This window comes from Podarcis liolepis (genome assembly GCF_965112155.1).
Source record: "Podarcis liolepis genome assembly, chromosome: 1".
Taxonomy (NCBI): domain Eukaryota; kingdom Metazoa; phylum Chordata; class Lepidosauria; order Squamata; family Lacertidae; genus Podarcis; species Podarcis liolepis.
Genome location: NC_139554.1, coordinates 25,112,292 through 25,131,026, shown reverse-complemented (window position 1 = coordinate 25,131,026; position 18,735 = coordinate 25,112,292).

Genomic DNA, 18,735 nt, shown 5'->3' with positions numbered 1-18,735 from the left:
GAAGCTACTAGCATGAGTTTGACCAAACTGCGGGAGGCAGTAGAAGATAGGAGTGCCTGGCGTGCTCTGGTCCATGGGGTCACGAAGTGTCGGGCACGACTAAATGACTAAACAACAACAAGAAGTCGTTGAGGAATGAGAGGCGAGTACTGTGTCTCTTGGCGGGGGGGGGGCGGTTCAAGTATGAGACATCCCCACTCAGCCTGTGTCAAGCATTCCAGGAAAAGAGGGAGGATCAAGCCAGCCAGCCATCGCCCCACTTCCAGAGACTGAGGTTGCTCTGGCAACTGGGAAGGTGTATGAATCTGAGTTGAACAGTGAGCTGTCTGAGCAAACTCAGGTCCCATCTCCAAGAATGTGCTGTCAGATACATTAGTGCACTTGTGTCCCCAGTCCCATTGCTTGAGACAAGAACTTCACAAATGACCGTGCCCACTCCGTCCTTCAAAAGCAGAATGGGGTAGGCACATCAAGTATTTAGGCAACGTCTTAGCTTGTGCTTACTTATCTACCTTAGAAGCCTGCTTCTCAACTATTGAAATCTGTAACCTATATGTTTAAGCCTTGTACAGATTGTGGAATAAAGCCTTTGGCAATCCATGAGTTGAAAGTACAAGTACTGTGTCTAAGAGTAGGAACTGGGACAACCCTCCAGAATTGATTTTGAAGGCAGAGGGGCAAGAGAGGTAGAGGAAGCTCCTTTTCATGCACTGAAGCCTCTTGTACAAGTGGAACCTCAGCACTGCTTGTGGTCCATAATTAGGGTCACATGGTCTATCACATAAATGTTGACTCCTTATTCCCTGCCACCATTTCATAATATTTCAGAAGGCTCATGTTCTGCGCTTTCAGATTCAGTCCTGCAATATTCAACTTCAGACATTGCTATCTTCCATCTTAGGATATAAACACAGGCCAAGGAGAACTATCCATCTATCTCCCTCTCTCATCCATATACCGTATATAAAATACTCCTCAGACAGCTTGAAGAGTTCTCATCCAGATATATCAATAGCAGGACCATTGCACACTTATAAACAAGCCACACTAAGGAAATGAGTTGGAGAGCTCTGCAGTCACTTGAAATGAGGTGCTGTGCTGTTCTCTAGTACATGCCTCCGTGGGAAATATGGTTTCGGTTTGCTACGTAATGATCTAGGCAACTGCAGCACTTTTTAATAACTTGGACAAGACATATTGATTTCTCTGTTTGTCTGCTGTGAGAGGAGACTCTGGGAAGCCATAGCTCAGCCTCCTCTGCACAGGAGAGCCATTTGCAAAGAGCTGAAAGCTGGCACTTGTGTATACATACAATACTTTGGGCCTGTTGAGACACAGTGCTTTACAGCCACTCATATCCAACAGAAAATGGAATTAGTCTGTTGGTTAGAAGGGTGCTTGTGCTTATCAACGTAGGCTGGTGTCATCCTTGCAAAGCAGATTATGTCACTGAAATAAAAGCCATAGGGCTCACCCTCCAAAGCATATATGCTGTATGTGTATGTAGGCTGGCATGAGTTGGGGGTTGTGCTTCCTAGGGCAGGGCCAAAAGTCAGTGGCAGAACATCTGCTTTGCATGCAGAAGGTTTGCAGGCTCAATCCCCAGCACCCCCAAGTACATCTGGGAACTTTCCATTTCTAAAAACCTGCAGAGCAGCTACCACTCAGTAGAACCCATGGGATTGGAGTGTGGGCTCTTCAAGAAGGCGCCAGACACCCATCTTGAGGGGATATAGTAGCTCCAGATATCTTGCATTGATGCAGAGGGTCCATAGCTTTGTAGTAGAGGCTATGCTTTGCATTCAGAAGATAGGAATGAAACCTCCAAGCGGCACTTTCCTACCATTCTCCTGAAACTGAAGTGCCTTGGTCTTTCAGTATTCCTAAATGCTTAGCTTCGGAGCACGCACATCAACTTTTCCTCTGTTTTCTTCTCATGCACCTTCTCGGAGGAGCCAGTCCTCAGTGGCTGCCCTGCTTCTTTTCACTCTGATTAACTGCAGTTAGCACTAAGGGTGAGAAGACTTTTTTCAGTGGCTAAAAAAACTCAACTTTTATGCCACTTGGGAGGCTCTAAGATGCTAGAGATTGAAGACCCTGCTGTGAGATTAGTAACTGGTCTTCAACACAAACACACAGAAAGAGACAGACATAGGAATAATGGATCACTATATCTCTGGTTAGATACAGCCCTAAGAGAACAGGATAGTTCAGATCCAATGGGACTCTCCTTACATTTCTTCCAAAGTGAATGGGAAAGACTTTGCATTAGTGGGACTTCCATGTATACCTCTCTGCATAAGGAGCTCCTGTGATTGTGGACAAAGTATAAACATTATTCTCCAAGAATGTTACCTGATGGAAACAGATGCAAAGCACCAGCTAGAAGTTTTTTAGTGAGCATACTTGAAGTTGTGGCAACAAAACGGTGACAAGACAGGTAAATAGGAACAGCTGCCACCATTTGAATTCTGAATACCACTCTTAATGGAAACTAAGAGTGTCATTTTCAGCTTGATGTGAAAGTAATATTTGTTCTAGTTCATTTTAGAGCTTTTTATTTTTATATATAACGAATGAATGTCTGAGCCATAATAAGTGCTATTGAGGATGAATAGTGAACAGCCTGACTATTTGGACAATAAAGCTATTTAAAACGTTATTTATCAACTGAAGTGATTCTGCATAACCGACACATTATTTTGCAAAAATGATGAAGTAACATTCCTACTAGTTTTATAATGTTACTTTCTGTAACTAACGATCTTTGTTTTTTTTAAAAAAAGAATCATTTCACATTTCTAACAAGTTTATGAAGGGGATAATGATTTTATACGACAAATGAATATGCAGAAAAGAATGATTTTTACACAGTTAATAGCTTCATACAATTAATGAGCGAATACCACTCCTACAGTTTGAGTGTGCATTACTCTCAAGGAGATCATTCATCCTAAAGATTTTTTATGCCTTTAGAGAAATTTATTGCATGATAATCTTCCGTAAGACGTATTTCCATATGCTTCTCATGACTGCCTGCATACTAATGAAATCTCATTATGGTTCTTGTACATTAATATATACTGTAAATGGCCATTGTATATAAAAAAGTTATCATTCTGTTCTGATCATATATTGATAGTCACTCCCTAGGAAGCTTAGTCCACAATCCGATTAAGCAGATAAAACCAGTTCAGCTGCATTAAAGTCAATGGCCTCATTTTTTTGCAGGAGCATCCATGTGCATATGATGTTCCCACATCAACAATGGCTTCACTTTAAATGGATTGAGAAGGGAAGATCTATATATGCAGTCATTTGCATGGAGTCTTCTTCTTCCTCCTCTGTGCAAATCCACTTACACATGTACTCATTCACTGGAACATCCATGGAGCTTTGTTGCTGATCTTAGATCAGTGAAACCCACTGAGGTTATTTTCTTATAACATGTTTAGGATCCACGTGCCACTTGGCATTTCGGTAACAGTTTTGCAGACTTTACAGTTTGCCTAATGCTCAGAAATATCAATCCTCTGCTACCTTGTTACTTATGTCTCACCCATCCACCTCTCTCTCTCACACACACACCTTTCCTCAAAGCTCAGAGCAATATTTTATTTTCACAACAACTTTGTACGATAGATAAGGCTAAAAGGTCACTGGTGGCTTCACATGGGATGCTGAATCAGCAGTGGGAAGGAGCTTCCTTCATCAAACTTCCAGTTCACATGGCAAGTTGGGGAGAGATTTATATTGATCAGAGCAAGATGTGTCTGTTAGGATTTTTATCCACCCGTGCTGCTCCAGCAGTAGCACTATGTTGTGTATATCATGAGAGTGTCTGAGAGAGCATGAGACAGGAAGTCTCAGTACTGTTGGAAGTTAGTTGGAAGTAAGTTTCACTTCTGTGTGTGATGTTGTTCTGTACTGGTGCTCAGAGAACACATACATGCTGATGGATTCTCTGTGTAAATAGACTAAAGTAGTTTAGAGCTACTGATTGACTCTTTCTTCTGCTGTGATATGCCAGAAGACAAGTGTGCTCCTCTCAGGAGGGAGGGGTCACTTATTAACTCTGGACTGAGGGAGATTTATAGCCAGAGAGACGCCCCGGTGTCTTGGGAAGTTGGCAGCCTTCCCGGGCGTGTTGGTTGTGTACACAAGGGAGAATGCACACCTCACCTTTGGAGATAAATGCATGCATCTCCTCTGCTTTTGCATACAACACAGAAGTATGAAACAGGGGGCATCATGGCTCATGCTTCGCGACCCCGACCTTTTCCTCCCATACCTGCCTCTGCATCTCATGTGACGTCACCTAGTGACTTACTCACAGCTACCCATAGTTGAGTAGGGAATTGAATATGGTCCATCTGCACAGCACCAATTCTCAGTCCTGAAAATTATACATGTATTATATAGCCCAGTGGAGATTACATAAGCATCATAAAATAAAAAATATATGGTTTATCCTGGCCTTTTCTCCTCCATTTGTTCTCACAAGCTCCCTGTGCACATTTCAGCACCATGAGCTTAAATAAACTGGCAGGTGTGTGTTTGTTAGTATATGGTGTTTTGCTCTCTGGAAGCCTCCCTAAAGTGAATTCAAACCATTATGTATTTTTTATGACTTTGCCTATTACCAGTGGAAATGAGAAGAAAAATGCCGATGCATCTTGCCAGCCACATATGTCAGTCATGTTTTCAGGCAAGAGTCCCTGCTCTGGATCTTTTAAGGGACTTTGTGGTTCTGTAACACCAAAAATCATGTTGCTCAGTGAATTAAAAACACACACACAACCCATCCTATTAGGCTTGGGGAAGTGCAGGGGCCATTTATCATATACAGAGGCCAGGTCCCCGAGGCACACAATGGAGTTTAGAATGGGCCTTAGTGCTGTTTTTCCCAATTATCCTGCTTAATGTTGTTTTCAGGAATCCCTGTCCGTTGTGAAAGTGGAACATTTGGGAAGTTGCACTGGAAGGCATAGAGCATAGTGGTGGAGAAATATTTCAGGTCAACTGAGAAGTATCTCACTATTGCAGAGCAGCAGCTCCCAAGCACTCTTGTTTCAGGAGAGATGAACGGGCTAACTTTGGCTTAATTGGGTATTAGGCTGTGCAAACTGAGCCACTTTTTTAAAAAAACACCATGATCATTAAAAAAAAAAATCCAAATCTAATATTAGAACATCAGCATACCCCTAATGTCAACAGTAGGAAAATTATGGGGAGCAAATGCTTCTCCCTTTTCCCCATTCACTCCCCCCATAACAAGGTTCTGCCACTTTCTTCCCTTCCCATTGATTTGGCATGGGGAATTCTCACTGGAAGTCTGAGAATCTTCCATTCTTGTCCCTTGCTCCTCTATAGCGGTCCCAGCTTCACCCTAGCAACTGGAAAGCTACTGCCAGTAATTCTCCCATTGCGTGGTTGCAAAGAGTTAGCCCCAAAATGAGGCATTTCATGTGAGTGTGGGAGGGCAATAGCTTTGGGTCTGCTGGATTTAAAACCCTGTAAATCACCTGAGAACTTCAGTCTTCAAGCCTGTCAGCTACACCAGCCTGGATATGATGTACCAAAAAAAGAACTTGCCCCATCCCACCTTCAGCCATGTCCAGTATGAATCAGCAGGGCTAGGGCTTATATGTGCTGGAAACAGCCCATAGTGGCTGGAGCAACCTAGCCAGACGGGTGGGGTATAAATAAATTGTTATTGTTGGGATACCACATCATTCCTCTGTAACCCCTTATGGGATTCTTCTATTAGTCTACTAGTCACAGCTGTAAACAGCTTTGAGTGTGAAACAGGTTGTGTGAGCCTCTCATTAAAACAAAACAAAAAACCCTTATTTGCAATTTGAAGTGGGGGGAAAACCCTCACAGGTTTTCAGGCAGATTAATCTTGGATATGTATCTAACAAAATGTGTCCAATTCTGATGGTCAATCTCTCGTTTAATTAATTCCCTGGTGTACTGTGAGCTGTCTACCCCTCTCATGTTCAAAGATTGAAAGGACTTTCATAATTATAAGGTATGAACACATGTCCCAAGGCTAATATTGAAAGAAGAAAGTATCTACCAGGAGAAAAATAACAAAAAATATAAAAATACCACATTCTGTGGCTAGACGGTCGGAAAAGGTCATGTTCTTTCGGCAACGACTCCTACGATTTATGTGATGACCCCTTTGGCATGGAAATCTGAGCAAACTTTATGCATCCTATTAAAGTATCCTCGTTATCCCAGATTTGGCTATTGTGGATTAGTGAGTCACAGCACGATACACACAGGCCCAGCCCTGCCATTAGACAAAGTGAGACACCTGCCTCAGGCGGCATATGCAGCTGGGTGGGGAATGGCAGCGAGGTGCTGGAGGGCAGAGTGTGGGAGCCACATGGCCTGCCTCATGCTAGTCTGCTACTTTCAGGCGCAATGGAAGATGCTGTAAGATTCAACTGCTAGTCAGTCGGCTTCAATATGGGAGGCCCTAGCTGCACAGCACTATGGGAGCTGTATAAAAAGGATGCTGCATAGTTTGTCAAATAGATGGACTCTGCCTATCCCATGCAACACTAGAGTCAGTGAAAAGCAACAGCACTGTGACAAGAACGTGGCACAAGCCATTTATATGTGCGGGGGTGGGGAACTGGATTCCTGCAAGCCAAGTCTGACAGGTAAGTAGAGGTGTCAGTCACTTGATATCACAATAACATCAGCTATCCCATTTTTGTTTGTTTGGTGGGTGCAAACATGCTGCACATGATATTTTGAAGGCCCAATAATCAGTTTACCATTGGGACTTGCATAGAGCCCTGTGTAGCACTTTGAGCTCCAGCAATCAGTTTATCTTTGAGGGTTCAATTTCCCATCAATGAACAGCTGGTGTTTGCTGATCAGAGCCTTGATGGATGACCACTTCTTCATAGCTGTCAACATTTCCCTTTTTTAAAGGGAAATTCCCTTATTCCGAATAGGATTCCTTACAATAAAAGGGAAAAGTTGACGGCTATGCTTCTTGGAGTCTATGATGGAATAAAGGTGGGATATAAAATGTAATAAATAAACAAAAAACAGAGGCAGAAGCTATAATTCCCCACAGTACTTTAAACCTTCTCATTGTTGATGAGCAAGCAAGCTACCAGCTCACTTCTTCCCTCGCCAGTTGTACATCTGAAATATGGAACCAATGTCATTTGCCTACCACAAAGGATCATTGCACTGATTACTGGAGTAATATATGTGAAGCATATTAAATTAGTGAGGGTCCATAGCTCATCAGAACACCCAAAACTCTCCTTAGAAGCAGCACGCTTAATTAATGCTTGGTACTGTTATATACTGTCCTTACAGCATATCTAGGAATAGAGAGAGATAACTTAATAGAATAATAAATCCCAAAGAAAACAGAAATGCAACATATTTACAATGGAACACCCCACCCCCCCAAACACCAAAAAAAGAGAGATAGCAATGCAATATTGAACAGGTCGTGATTAAAGAGAATGCTACTAATAAATATTTTGCAAAAGCCAGAACAAACAATACAGCTTTACTCTGGAAATTTGTGTGAAGTTGTAGCCACATTGTCCTAAGATATAATCTTATTTTATATACATTTTTAAATCCAAAGATATCCAAATGAGTAGCATATTCAAAAAATGGACAGAATGCATACTAAATCTATCACATGGCCTTAAAAGGCTATTAAAAACAACTACTACTACCAAAAATGAGGGCAATTAACTGTTACTCAGCCATATTACTTAACCAATTAATATACATTTTTAATCAGCCTTGCTGGTGCAGCAATTCACTTGGTAAAACCACCGGTGGCCACTGTATAGCGGTGGGATGGGGGAATTCGCATCCTGTAACTTCCAGCACCAGAAGATATTGATGCAGAGAAGGCGACAGCTAACATTATCCAAGGACATGATGGTTTCTGAATGGATAGTGCCTGTGCTAAGGTGAACTACCTGTGTCTATGGTGGGGCAGCTATCTACTCAGCAGCAATGTGCTTGCATGGGCTCCCACAGGAATTTTTTTTTTGGCGGGGTGCAAATAAAAACAGGGGAAAGTGGAAGCAGGCAAGTTTCTCTCTCACAGATGAAGAATAGTGCCTGTAAATTTTGCCTCAGATCTCAGGTCCTACAAATGTTTGAAACTTATCTTTTTATTTTAAAAAACTTACAGTTTGGAGTTGGGGGGAAACTGCCCCCAAGCACCCATGTGTGCTTGGATGATGTTGCCTGTGGCCCTTCTCTCTGACCCTGACAACAATTTCTCTCACCCCCTCCATTACCATCCAGCAGTTTGAACCACCTCACTGTGGTTGGGATCTAAGAAGGCATCGTTTTCTGTCTCACCCTATATTCCTCAGCACTGTTTCCATTCCACTGCAGTTCATCTTCCACCCAAATCTATGCTATTCATCCCAATGTGGCAAAACTACACAGCGAAGGGTATTAATTGTGTAAATTATGCTGCCATTACGTTATTCCATTCCATTCATTTCAATGGTGGCAACACATTTTATTCTTGGAGTGGGGGCATAATCAGTTGTGTATCGTTTGTGGACTGAAAGCAACAACAAAAGCAAAAACCAATTGCATTCACTGGGCTGATTTCTGTTCTGGACCCAGGACGAATAAGGGAACATCAGCAATTTCTGGACTTGTTTCTATTTTTGTTGGAATTTCCCAACAAGCCTACTAGGCCAGCACCAATGGACTGTTTCCCCTCCCCCCCCCCAATACCCTATGCAAGAATTGTAATGCTTTCACTGACCCTCACACCCCAAAGAACACTCCTAGTTCCAAGAAGACACTGGCCTTTAGGGAGCTTGCTACTGGACACCAACAGCCCTCTTCTTCACCCTCAGGCTGCTTGCATTCACTCCTCTCTCTGATTCTTTTGCTGCTGCTTTGAGTGGGCAAGACGGGCAGCAACAGACCAAGCTCCATGAGCATCTTTATTATTTTGCTTTTGCAAGGCAGTGAGAGTACTAGGGCACCATTTCAGATTTCAGTGGGAAGGGCAGATTCATAACAAGGTTCAAAGGCCTGCACTTCTGTATATTAAATTTTATATTAAAAGAGGGGGGAGTGCATTCTAAAAGCGTTTGCTGCAGTTGTTTCCTTTGTTTATAGATTTCATAATATAGAAGTTGGCAACCAGAAGACCTAAGCCACATCCTACCTGCCTGCCCACCCGCCCCAAGTAACTAGCCTACAGTTGCAATGTAGAGGCAAAAGTGAGGTGGGCAGAAAGGTCTGTGCATGACAGCAACCAACTCACTGTTCTTCCAATAGATTCACTGTTACCTTGTCTGTTGGGGCATGTGCAGAGTACACAACACACCAGTGGGTCATGCAAATGGGGGGGGCAGGATGTTGTTGTCAAAGAAAAATGCCAGACAGTTTGGGTAGGGGCAGTTCTTTTACTGACAGGAATTCCAGAGTATAATGCAGTTCCTCGGCTTAGCAGCTACATATAGTTTTAGCATAAAGTAATCCTATCTCATTCTGTTGCTCATGAACTCTGAATCAGGAAATGGGTTAGTTTACTTAGTTTAGAAAGACAAAACACCATCAATAGGTCAATTCAACAGGGCTTTGGAAAGCATCAATATATAAACCACCTGATTGTTCTGGACATCTGCTTGTTCAAAGATGTCCACTGAAGTTGTTGGGTATATGGATACAACTAGATAATGTGGATGTTTTAGATTTGGAGGGATCTGACAATGTGTTTGGATGGCATGCTTATCTATGGTATGATAAGATAAAGGCTCATAATGATAAGATAAAGGCTTCAAAAATCATGATATTAGAAAATCTTTATATAATGTTTGGATAAAATACAAAGATCGATTAGAAAGGAAAACACCCAGATGACTTTTGCCAGTGGAGGCAAAGGCCCAGAAAAAGTCAAATATGGAGACAAATTGGTTGAGATATTCAGATTTATTACTGGAAGATAAAGAAGAATTTAAACTAAGACCATTTGATCAAGGATAAAATAAGTTGGTTACATTATCACCAGATTAATGAATTGTATAAATTAGATAAGAAAAAGGGTTTTGTGTCGGAAAAAAACAAATTGGAAACAGAGTTGCTAGATTCTAAAGTTAAAAATTTGTCTAAAATGTATAATTTATTGTTGGAGAGGAATACAAAGGATGGACAAGTTAAATCTGTGGTGATAGATTGGGCAAGAAATATTGGACACAACATAATGTTTGAGGACTGGGAAAGGTTGTAGAGGAAAGGGGTCAAGTTCACTGCATGTATGGTGTTAAAGGAAAATGTTATGAAAATGATGTATAGATGGTACTTAACCCCTGTAAAATTAGCAAAGATCTACCAAAGAGTGACAATTTATGTTGGAAATGCAAAGAAAAAGAAGGTACCTTTTATCATATGTGGTGGGCCTGTCCCAAGGTGAAAGACTTCTGGGAAAAGATTTATAATGAATTGAAAAAAATGTTGAAATATACATTTATTAAGAAACCAGAAGCCTTTCTACTTGGAATAATAGGTTTGGAATTTCCCAAGAAAGATGTTAGATTATTTTTGTATGCCACAACTGCAGCTAGAATTTTGTTGGCCAAAAACTGGAAACTACAAGAAGTACCAACAGTGGAGGAATGGCAGATGAAGATGATGGACTTTTGGGAGCTAGCCAACCTGACCGGAAGAGTCCGCGACCAGAAAGAGGAGGAACACCAAGAGGAATGGAAAAAATTTAAAGACTATTTAGCTAAATATGTTAAGATAACTTAAATAGAATTACTTGCGAGTATCAGATAGGCCTACATGTGATACTGTAGAATACTATGTTAAAAGCTAAAGTGAAATGAAAGAAAGATGTTAATGGACTAAGTAAATTATATGTGAAAATAGTTTTGGAAAACTGTTACAATAATATATATGGAAACTCAGCCAGGGGGATTTGAGGAAGTCACCCAACAATGTCAACAAAAGTGGAATTATTACAGTTAGGATGTATGTATGTATGTTTGTTTGTTTTCTGATGTTTTCTTTTTATGTTTGTTGATATGTTTGTTATAAATTTGGAAAATTAATAAAAATGTTGGGGGGGAAACAAATAAAAAACAAAGATGTCCACTCAAGAACGACGTAGTACCTTTCCTCAAATATCTCTTGATGGATATCTGCCAGTATCATTCTGGCTCTGAAAATGTTTGCATATTTTTTCTTCCCCCCCTTCATGACCTTCCTTTCATGTACCCCCTAATGAGCACATTGGTGCATGTGCATCTTTGCTTGGCAACAAAGGCAATCTGAAGCTTCAGCCTTTCACTCTGTGTGATAGAGTTATTCACAGGCTACTGCATGCATTTTTTTTCATACACTTACTTTCTTCCTGCCCCAGATCACTGGAGCAGCAAATAGGGGGGAAAAGAGCTCTCTCTAAACAGCATCAGATCAGTGGTGCAGGAAATAGAAAGCAACTCCCCAAAGGAGCATCTGCATTCTTAGCAAAATCTACTGGCAAATGATAATCAGCCAGCTAATTATATTTAATTGCTGTCTGTATCCAAACAATTAATAATGCAGTAGTCCAGCACAGTTTCTTGGAGATGATGACTTGGTGTAAACTTCTGAAAAGACAAAATAAAGAAGCTGAAAATGGTTTGCACACAGACATACACACATGTTTATTATTACATTCCATAGCAAATTCCTATTTTTCCACGTTTCTGTAAAACAAAAAACAAAAAATCACTGTCATGCAGAAAAACTGCATGTGAACTCTTACAGATCTCAGTAGACTATCACATCTTCACAGAACTATCCAAAATACAAAAAACAACAACACCCACCTCTATTCCATAGTTCAAAACATAAATCCACAATAAATTATTATTTATATTTACATCTCATGATATCCCATGATTAGGAAACTGTTAAACACATTTACGTAATAATACATATTTGGTACTCCACCTTCCACGTTTTCTCCTCACAACAAGCCTGTGAGGCAGCAACTAGCCCAAGGTCCAGTGGGGGGAGGGGCAAGCCCAAGGCGGCAGGACAATGAACAGGACAAGGAAGGGCATGTCTTGGAAAGGCACTTTTCAAAACTGAGAGTGGAGGGGAAAGAGGGAAGGAGGAGGGAGAAAAGGAATCTCTGGTATAGTCGAAAGGCAGAAAACAGCAGCAGCAGAAGGACTCAGGCCAAGCCAGGAGAAGGAGAGAGATTTGCAGAACCTCTGATTGGAGGAGAGAGAGAGAAGGGGGGCCACCACGACACCCCTGACCAATCATACTTTTACGGAAGTGAGTTCCTCTGTGCCTTTACTTTGTACAACATCCCCTGTGAGCCTTGAGTCTTTGTGATTTGGTCCCTGTGGTAAAAGATACGTAAATAGTGCTGCTGGTGAGTTCAGAGTGACTATTTGGAAGAAACAACATAACTACAAGGAGTCCACTGCCCTTTGATCACATGAGCACCTTTTCATGTGAGTAACAGACGAAGAAGGATCCTTTCTGCTGTGAAGCACCTTGGGATCTTAGGATGAAGGGCACTGTGGAAATGTAATTAATTAATTAATTAATTAATTAATTAATTAAAAAAGAAAAAAGGTCATTATTTCAGTGTTCCCCACTTGCTATATAAATCCCCCCTCCCTTGTCTAACAACATCTTGTGAGACTCCTCTGTGCCTAGAAAGTTTCATAGAATCATAGAATCATAGAATCATAGAGTTGGAAGAGACCACAAGGGCCATCGAGTCCAACCCCCTGCCAAGCAGGAAACACCATCAGAGCACTCCTGACATATGGTTGTCAAGCCTCTGCTTAAAGACCTCCAAAGTAGGAGACTCCACCACACTCCTTGGCAGCAAATTCCACTGTCGAACAGCTCTTACTGTCAGGAAGTTCTTCCTAATGTTTAGGTGGAATCTTCTTTCTTGTAGTTTGGATCCATTGCTCCGTGTCCGCTTCTCTGGAGCAGCAGAAAACAACCTTTCTCCCTCCTCTATGTGACATCCTTTGATATATTTGAACATGGCTATCATATCACCCCTTAACCTCCTCTTCTCCAGGCTAAACATGCCCAGCTCCCTTAGCCGTTCCTCATAAGGCATCGTTTCCAGGCCTTTGACCATTTTGGTTGCCCTCCTCTGGACACGTTCCAGTTTGTCAGTGTCCTTCTTGAATTGTGGTGCCCAGAACTGGACACAGTACTCCAGGTGTGGTCTGACCAGAGCCGAATACAGTGGCACTATTACTTCCCTTGATCTAGATGCTATACTCCTATTGATGCAGCCCAGAATTGCATTGGCTTTTTTAGCTGCCGCGTCACACTGTTGGCTCATGTCAAGTTTGTGGTCAACCAAGACTCCTAGATCCTTTTCACATGTACTGCTCTCAAGCCAGGTGTCACCCATCTTGTATTTGTGCCTCTCATTTTTTTTGCCCAAGTGCAATACTTTACATTTCTCCCTGTTAAAATTCATCTTGTTTGTTTTTGCCCAGTTCTCTAATCTGTCAAGGTCGTTTTGAAGTGTGATCCTGTCCTCTGGTGTGTTAGCCACCCCTCCCAGTTTGGTGTCATCTGCAAATTTGATCAGGATGCCCTTGAGTCCATCATCCAAGTCGTTGATAAAGATGTTGAATAAGACTGGGCCCAAGACAGAACCCTGTGGCACCCCACTAGTCACTCTTCTCCAGGATGAAGAGGAACCATTGATGAGCACCCTTTGGGTTCGGTCAGTCAGCCAGTTACAAATCCACTGAGTGGTAGCATAGTCAAGACCGCATTTTACCAGCTTCTTTACAAGAATATCATGGGGCACCTTGTCAAATGCCTTGCTGAAATCAAGGTAGGCTACATCCACTGCGTTCCCTTCATCTACCAGGCTTGTAATTCTGTCAAAAAACGAGATCAGGTTAGTCTGACATGACTTATTTTTCAGAAATCCATGCTGACTATTGGTGATCACAACATTCCTTTCTAGGTGCTCACAGACTGTTTGCTTAATGATCTGTTCCAGAATCTTCCCTGCTATTGATGTCAGACTGACTGGGCGGTAATTATTTGGGTCCTCTCTTTTCCCCTTTTTGAAAATAGGGACAACATTTGCCCTCCTCCAGTCTGCCGGGACTTCGCCTGTTCTCCAGGAATTCTCAAAGATGACTGCCAGTGGTTCTGAGATCACATCTGCCAGTTCTTTTAATACTCTTGGATGCAGTTCATCTGGCCCTGGAGACTAAGTTTAAAGGCTTCCCTCAAAAATAACCATTCCGCTCAAACGTTGATAGTCCAGGGGTCTGCTCATCTGCTTATTTAAGAAGAGTTTGGATTTGATATCCCGCTTTATCACTACCCGAAGGAGTCTCAAAGCGGCTAACATTCTCCTTTCCCTTCCTCCCCCACAACAAACACTCTGTGAGGTGAGTGGGGCTGAGAGACTACAGAGAAGTGTGACTGGCCCGAGGTCACCCAGCAGCTGCATGTGGAGGAGCGGAGACGCGAACCCGGTTCCCCAGATTACGAGTCTATCTCTCTTAACCACTACACCACACTGGCTCTCATGCAGCCTTTCCAAAAACATTACTGGGGAATGGAGAGCAGATTCATCCTCCTCCTTGGGTACTTGCATTTGGCTTCCAGAATTCCCTGAGGACAGTGGCACCATGACTACTATGAGGTACCAGTCTACAAAGCCGGCTCACGGATGAAGGCCTGGCACCATAAAAACAGCAACTTGGAGTCCAGAGTCCCATTACAAGCATGTACAGAACAGTCTTCGTGACCTACTAAAATGTTTTGTTTTTTTCCTGTCTTATAGCTCCCGCAGCAAGCAGGTTTGTACTAATAGAGCACAATCTTTACCGGTGCTGACATTCTTTCAGTTCATATCCTCTCAAGATTGGCCTTGTGACTCTGTGATACAATCTGTTTTGGGGACTGTTCTTTTTTCCCTTTTCTTTTTTGACCTTGCTTCAAATAATGCGTGGCCTGGGACAGAGGCAGCAGAGTAAACACACGGATAACAGGAACCATTATGCTTTTCAAGGCCAAGACACAAAAGAGTGTTCCATTCCAAGATGTTTCGGTGGGGAGGAGGTTAAGTTATTACCAGAAGACTTGCCCTCGTGGAGAAATCATCCGGCTAAAGGAAAGGGCAACTACTAACCTTGTATTCACAACTAAACAACCACACAGTGGGGGTTTGTGAAGAACAGGGAGCCTGTAGCGACTTTGTGGTCTTCCGCCAGGATAATAACCCCAACAGTATGAGGCCTTCTAATAAAGAGCATCGAGGGCTGTGGGGGGAAATAAAACGAGAAGAAGTGGAAAATATAAAGAAATGAAACACCTTGTCTCAGCGCTCCAGGATAAAGATTTCCATTTACAGTAGGTTTGACCTTATGAGACTGCTCTTATTGGCCTGAGAGCAAAAGAGTAATGCTTGTTTGAGCAGCCAAGCCACGAAAAATGTTTATAATGGAAGTTGGGGTGTGTGTGTGATCCTATATCATTTCTAGCTGTTGCCTTGATACTAGCAAATATAATCTGTTTTAAGTAGCAGCAAGAGTAGCTTCTGATGCTTCATGTAGACTCACGACCACTAAGTTCAGCTAATTATCAGGGCTTCCCTTCAAGCCGAGATAGACTTTTTTTTTAATGATGGGGGCTGCATTCCCTAAGGGGTAATCTGCCAGGAAGCTTCATGGTAGCAGTGGGTGGGGCTGGAGTCAGGAGACCCCCTCCCCTCTGAACTGTGTTTCAGCCAAGCTGCTGAGGCTCCTTGGAGTGCAATTAAACCAGAACCAGCAGTTGGAATTAGAGGTTGGAGAAGAGGACTGACCACTATTGCCCTCCCCAGCAGTTCCCTTTTCAGCCTCCTCTGGAGGAGAGATGAGGGAGCTATCTGAAAGTCATCTAGCCAGGGGAGAAGGCCCCTGCCCTCTGAACTGTGCTCAGGCCAGGAGTGAAGTAACAGCAGCAACAGCAGTTGGAACTGTATTGTTTCTTAACATCCTTTTTTTTCCTCTCAGAACAAAGGCTGCATTCACACAGCATTTTTTTCCCATTTCCCAAATCTTCCATATCTATTAATTTCCACATTATATTTAGCATAAAAGCAACTTCCAGAAAAGCAATGCACGATAGCATATATTTAGCACTCATTTCGATGTTATTTGATTCCAGAAAACATCTGTTTGCAGCCTCCTTAACCTGGAAAATTGCAGATGTAAAGTGATGAAATTTGGGGTGTTATACTGCCCTGAGACCTGCGGATTTGGGATGGTATATAAATTCAATAAATAATAATAATACCAGCATGTAATTCTTTTCTGCCATTTTCATGGGGTAATTACAGAGGAACAGAAGTGCATGTGCATGTTAAAGACCTTTCCATTCTGAGTATATATATATGTATATGAAAAGGTCTTTAACTCCATCCCTTTGTGTCTCGGAGTTTACAGAGAATATCCATCCTAAGATCTTGTGATATATTACCCATCTGAGTGAGTCCCTTTTACTTCTGTTATGTGCAGTATTGTTTTAAAGACTGTTACTAGCCAAGGTGCTGAAAAAAATGTACTCAAATCAGTCAGTTCAAATAATATTGTATTCCTCTAGATCAGTACAAGATGAAAGAGAATTTGAAGGAGAGTTTCACACTGGGAATGCTAGAGAAATTATGCTTTGGGGCATTTGGGAATGAATCAGGAAAGAATAAGCTCTGCAGACCTTCCTGAAATCATTTCAAAGAGACAATGAATGCAAGCCCTCAGGCTCAAGGTGCTTTCTTTGTCAGAGTCCCCCCAACCTCCTTGTCTTAATTGTGACTTCATAGTAAAAAGAGTAGAGTTAGCAACTTTTTGTTCAAACACTATTTGAAGTAGTGCTGAAACCTGCCCTCCAATTTCCTGAAAGTTCTGCCTCCACCCCAAAGAAAGAGGCTTCCACTTCTACTCCTCATTCAAAGGGCACTTCAGATTTCCTTTGGAATTGTTGTGGATGTAGGATTGATCATGCCTTATTGTGAGGTGGCCAAGGATGTGGCAGGGATCATTCAGTGTAGATTTGAGAGGTCAGCTCTGCTAGTATCACTAGTCAAGGCAGTCGAAGGCAATGCTTTGTAACCAGGCAGAGCAGCATGAACTTCACTGAGGGAGCATGTGCTCTGATTGGCTGTGTATTTATGAGGGAGTTTTGTATGTTTGGTTGAATGCCTCCCTTCTTATCTACAAGGCTTGAACTAAGAAAGACAAAATATGTTTGTTCCTTTCTCCTCAAATTAGACACTGTTTTTACTCAGTAATGTTCATTTTCAACCCGGTTAACTCAGAAAATCACAGTAGTTTTGCATTGTAATTTCACATGATGAAATTTGGGGTAGTATCCTAGCATACAGCTCTTTCCCACCGTTTCAGATTTAGTGACATGGTGCCATATCAATAAAAATGAAAATAAAAAAGCCACAGTTCCATGTTGCAGCAGGTACTGCAGTTTAAAAAGAGAATTAGAAATTGGGACAGAAGTGATAGATTATAACCAGGAAAACTAAGGCATTAATGTTTGAATGGAACTTACATTAGAAAATTAGTTTTATTCAGCTCCTGCACATCTATTAATGTTGTGCCAAATGTGTATATCAGTCTCCTTGAGAAATAACTGTTCACCAAATAATAATTTTCATTCAATGTTTTTGGAGCATCATTCAGTTATATAAATGTATGTGTTCTGGGCATTCTTGGAAGGAGTATGGTTACTGCCATAAAATTTTTTTAAAAAAGCAGCCCCCATTGGCTGCCAGCATTTCTTCTCACAGAAATTCCTGGAATGATGTAATAGTCATTCTCTGAAAATAAAACAGCTGCTAGGAGGCAGCCAAAACTTTGAAATGTGCAACCTCTGCCTTTGGGGAGCTTTCGACATTTTATTTCTTACTTCAAAGATGTCTCTAAGAGGTTTTAAACATCCTAAAAATATCAAAAATAAATACGAAAAGTTATAACAATTCCATATTTGAAAGAAGTGCAGAACAATTAAACATTGATATAAATTAAAACAACTAGCATATGGGGACCATAATGACTACCAGAAGACCCAAATACGGCAGAGACAACCAGCCCCACTCTAATTTTTGCCACTGTCCCCTGACAGAAACTCATGCTAAAAAGATGTGAGGCGAATTTACACACTTACAACCCTTGAATGCCAATGACTGGCTGGACACAGGTAGGAGGCACCAGCTGGGGAATCCCGAAGGGAAGAAGGCTCAAAACCAGGGGAATGATGGTGGGATGACGATGAGCGGTCAGAGGGAGAAGAGGGAGCAGAGTAGGAGGAAGAGGTGTCAGATGCCAAAGGAGTAACAGGGTTTAGTGAGCAGAAATGTGCCTCTTGAATTAAAAACAAAAACAAAAAATACCTATGTTTGACAAGCTATGACAGAACATTTCTCTCATTTTCCTCCCTATTTTCTTCAGTAGGTTGCAACCTCCATAGTGCAGCTACAGCGTCACTTTGCTGTGTCCCTTGGTACATACGGAAATGCCATTTGGGCATTTGAGAGTAAAATGCACTTTCCGAGATTAGGTACTGTAAGATTCAAGTAGATGAATGGAACCTGTTTGCATTGATTTCTAGGGACAGATCCTCGGTAAAAGCCAAAGAAGATCATGAAATGACACACACACAAAAAATCAATAAACACTCCCTGGAGGCTCACGATATTAC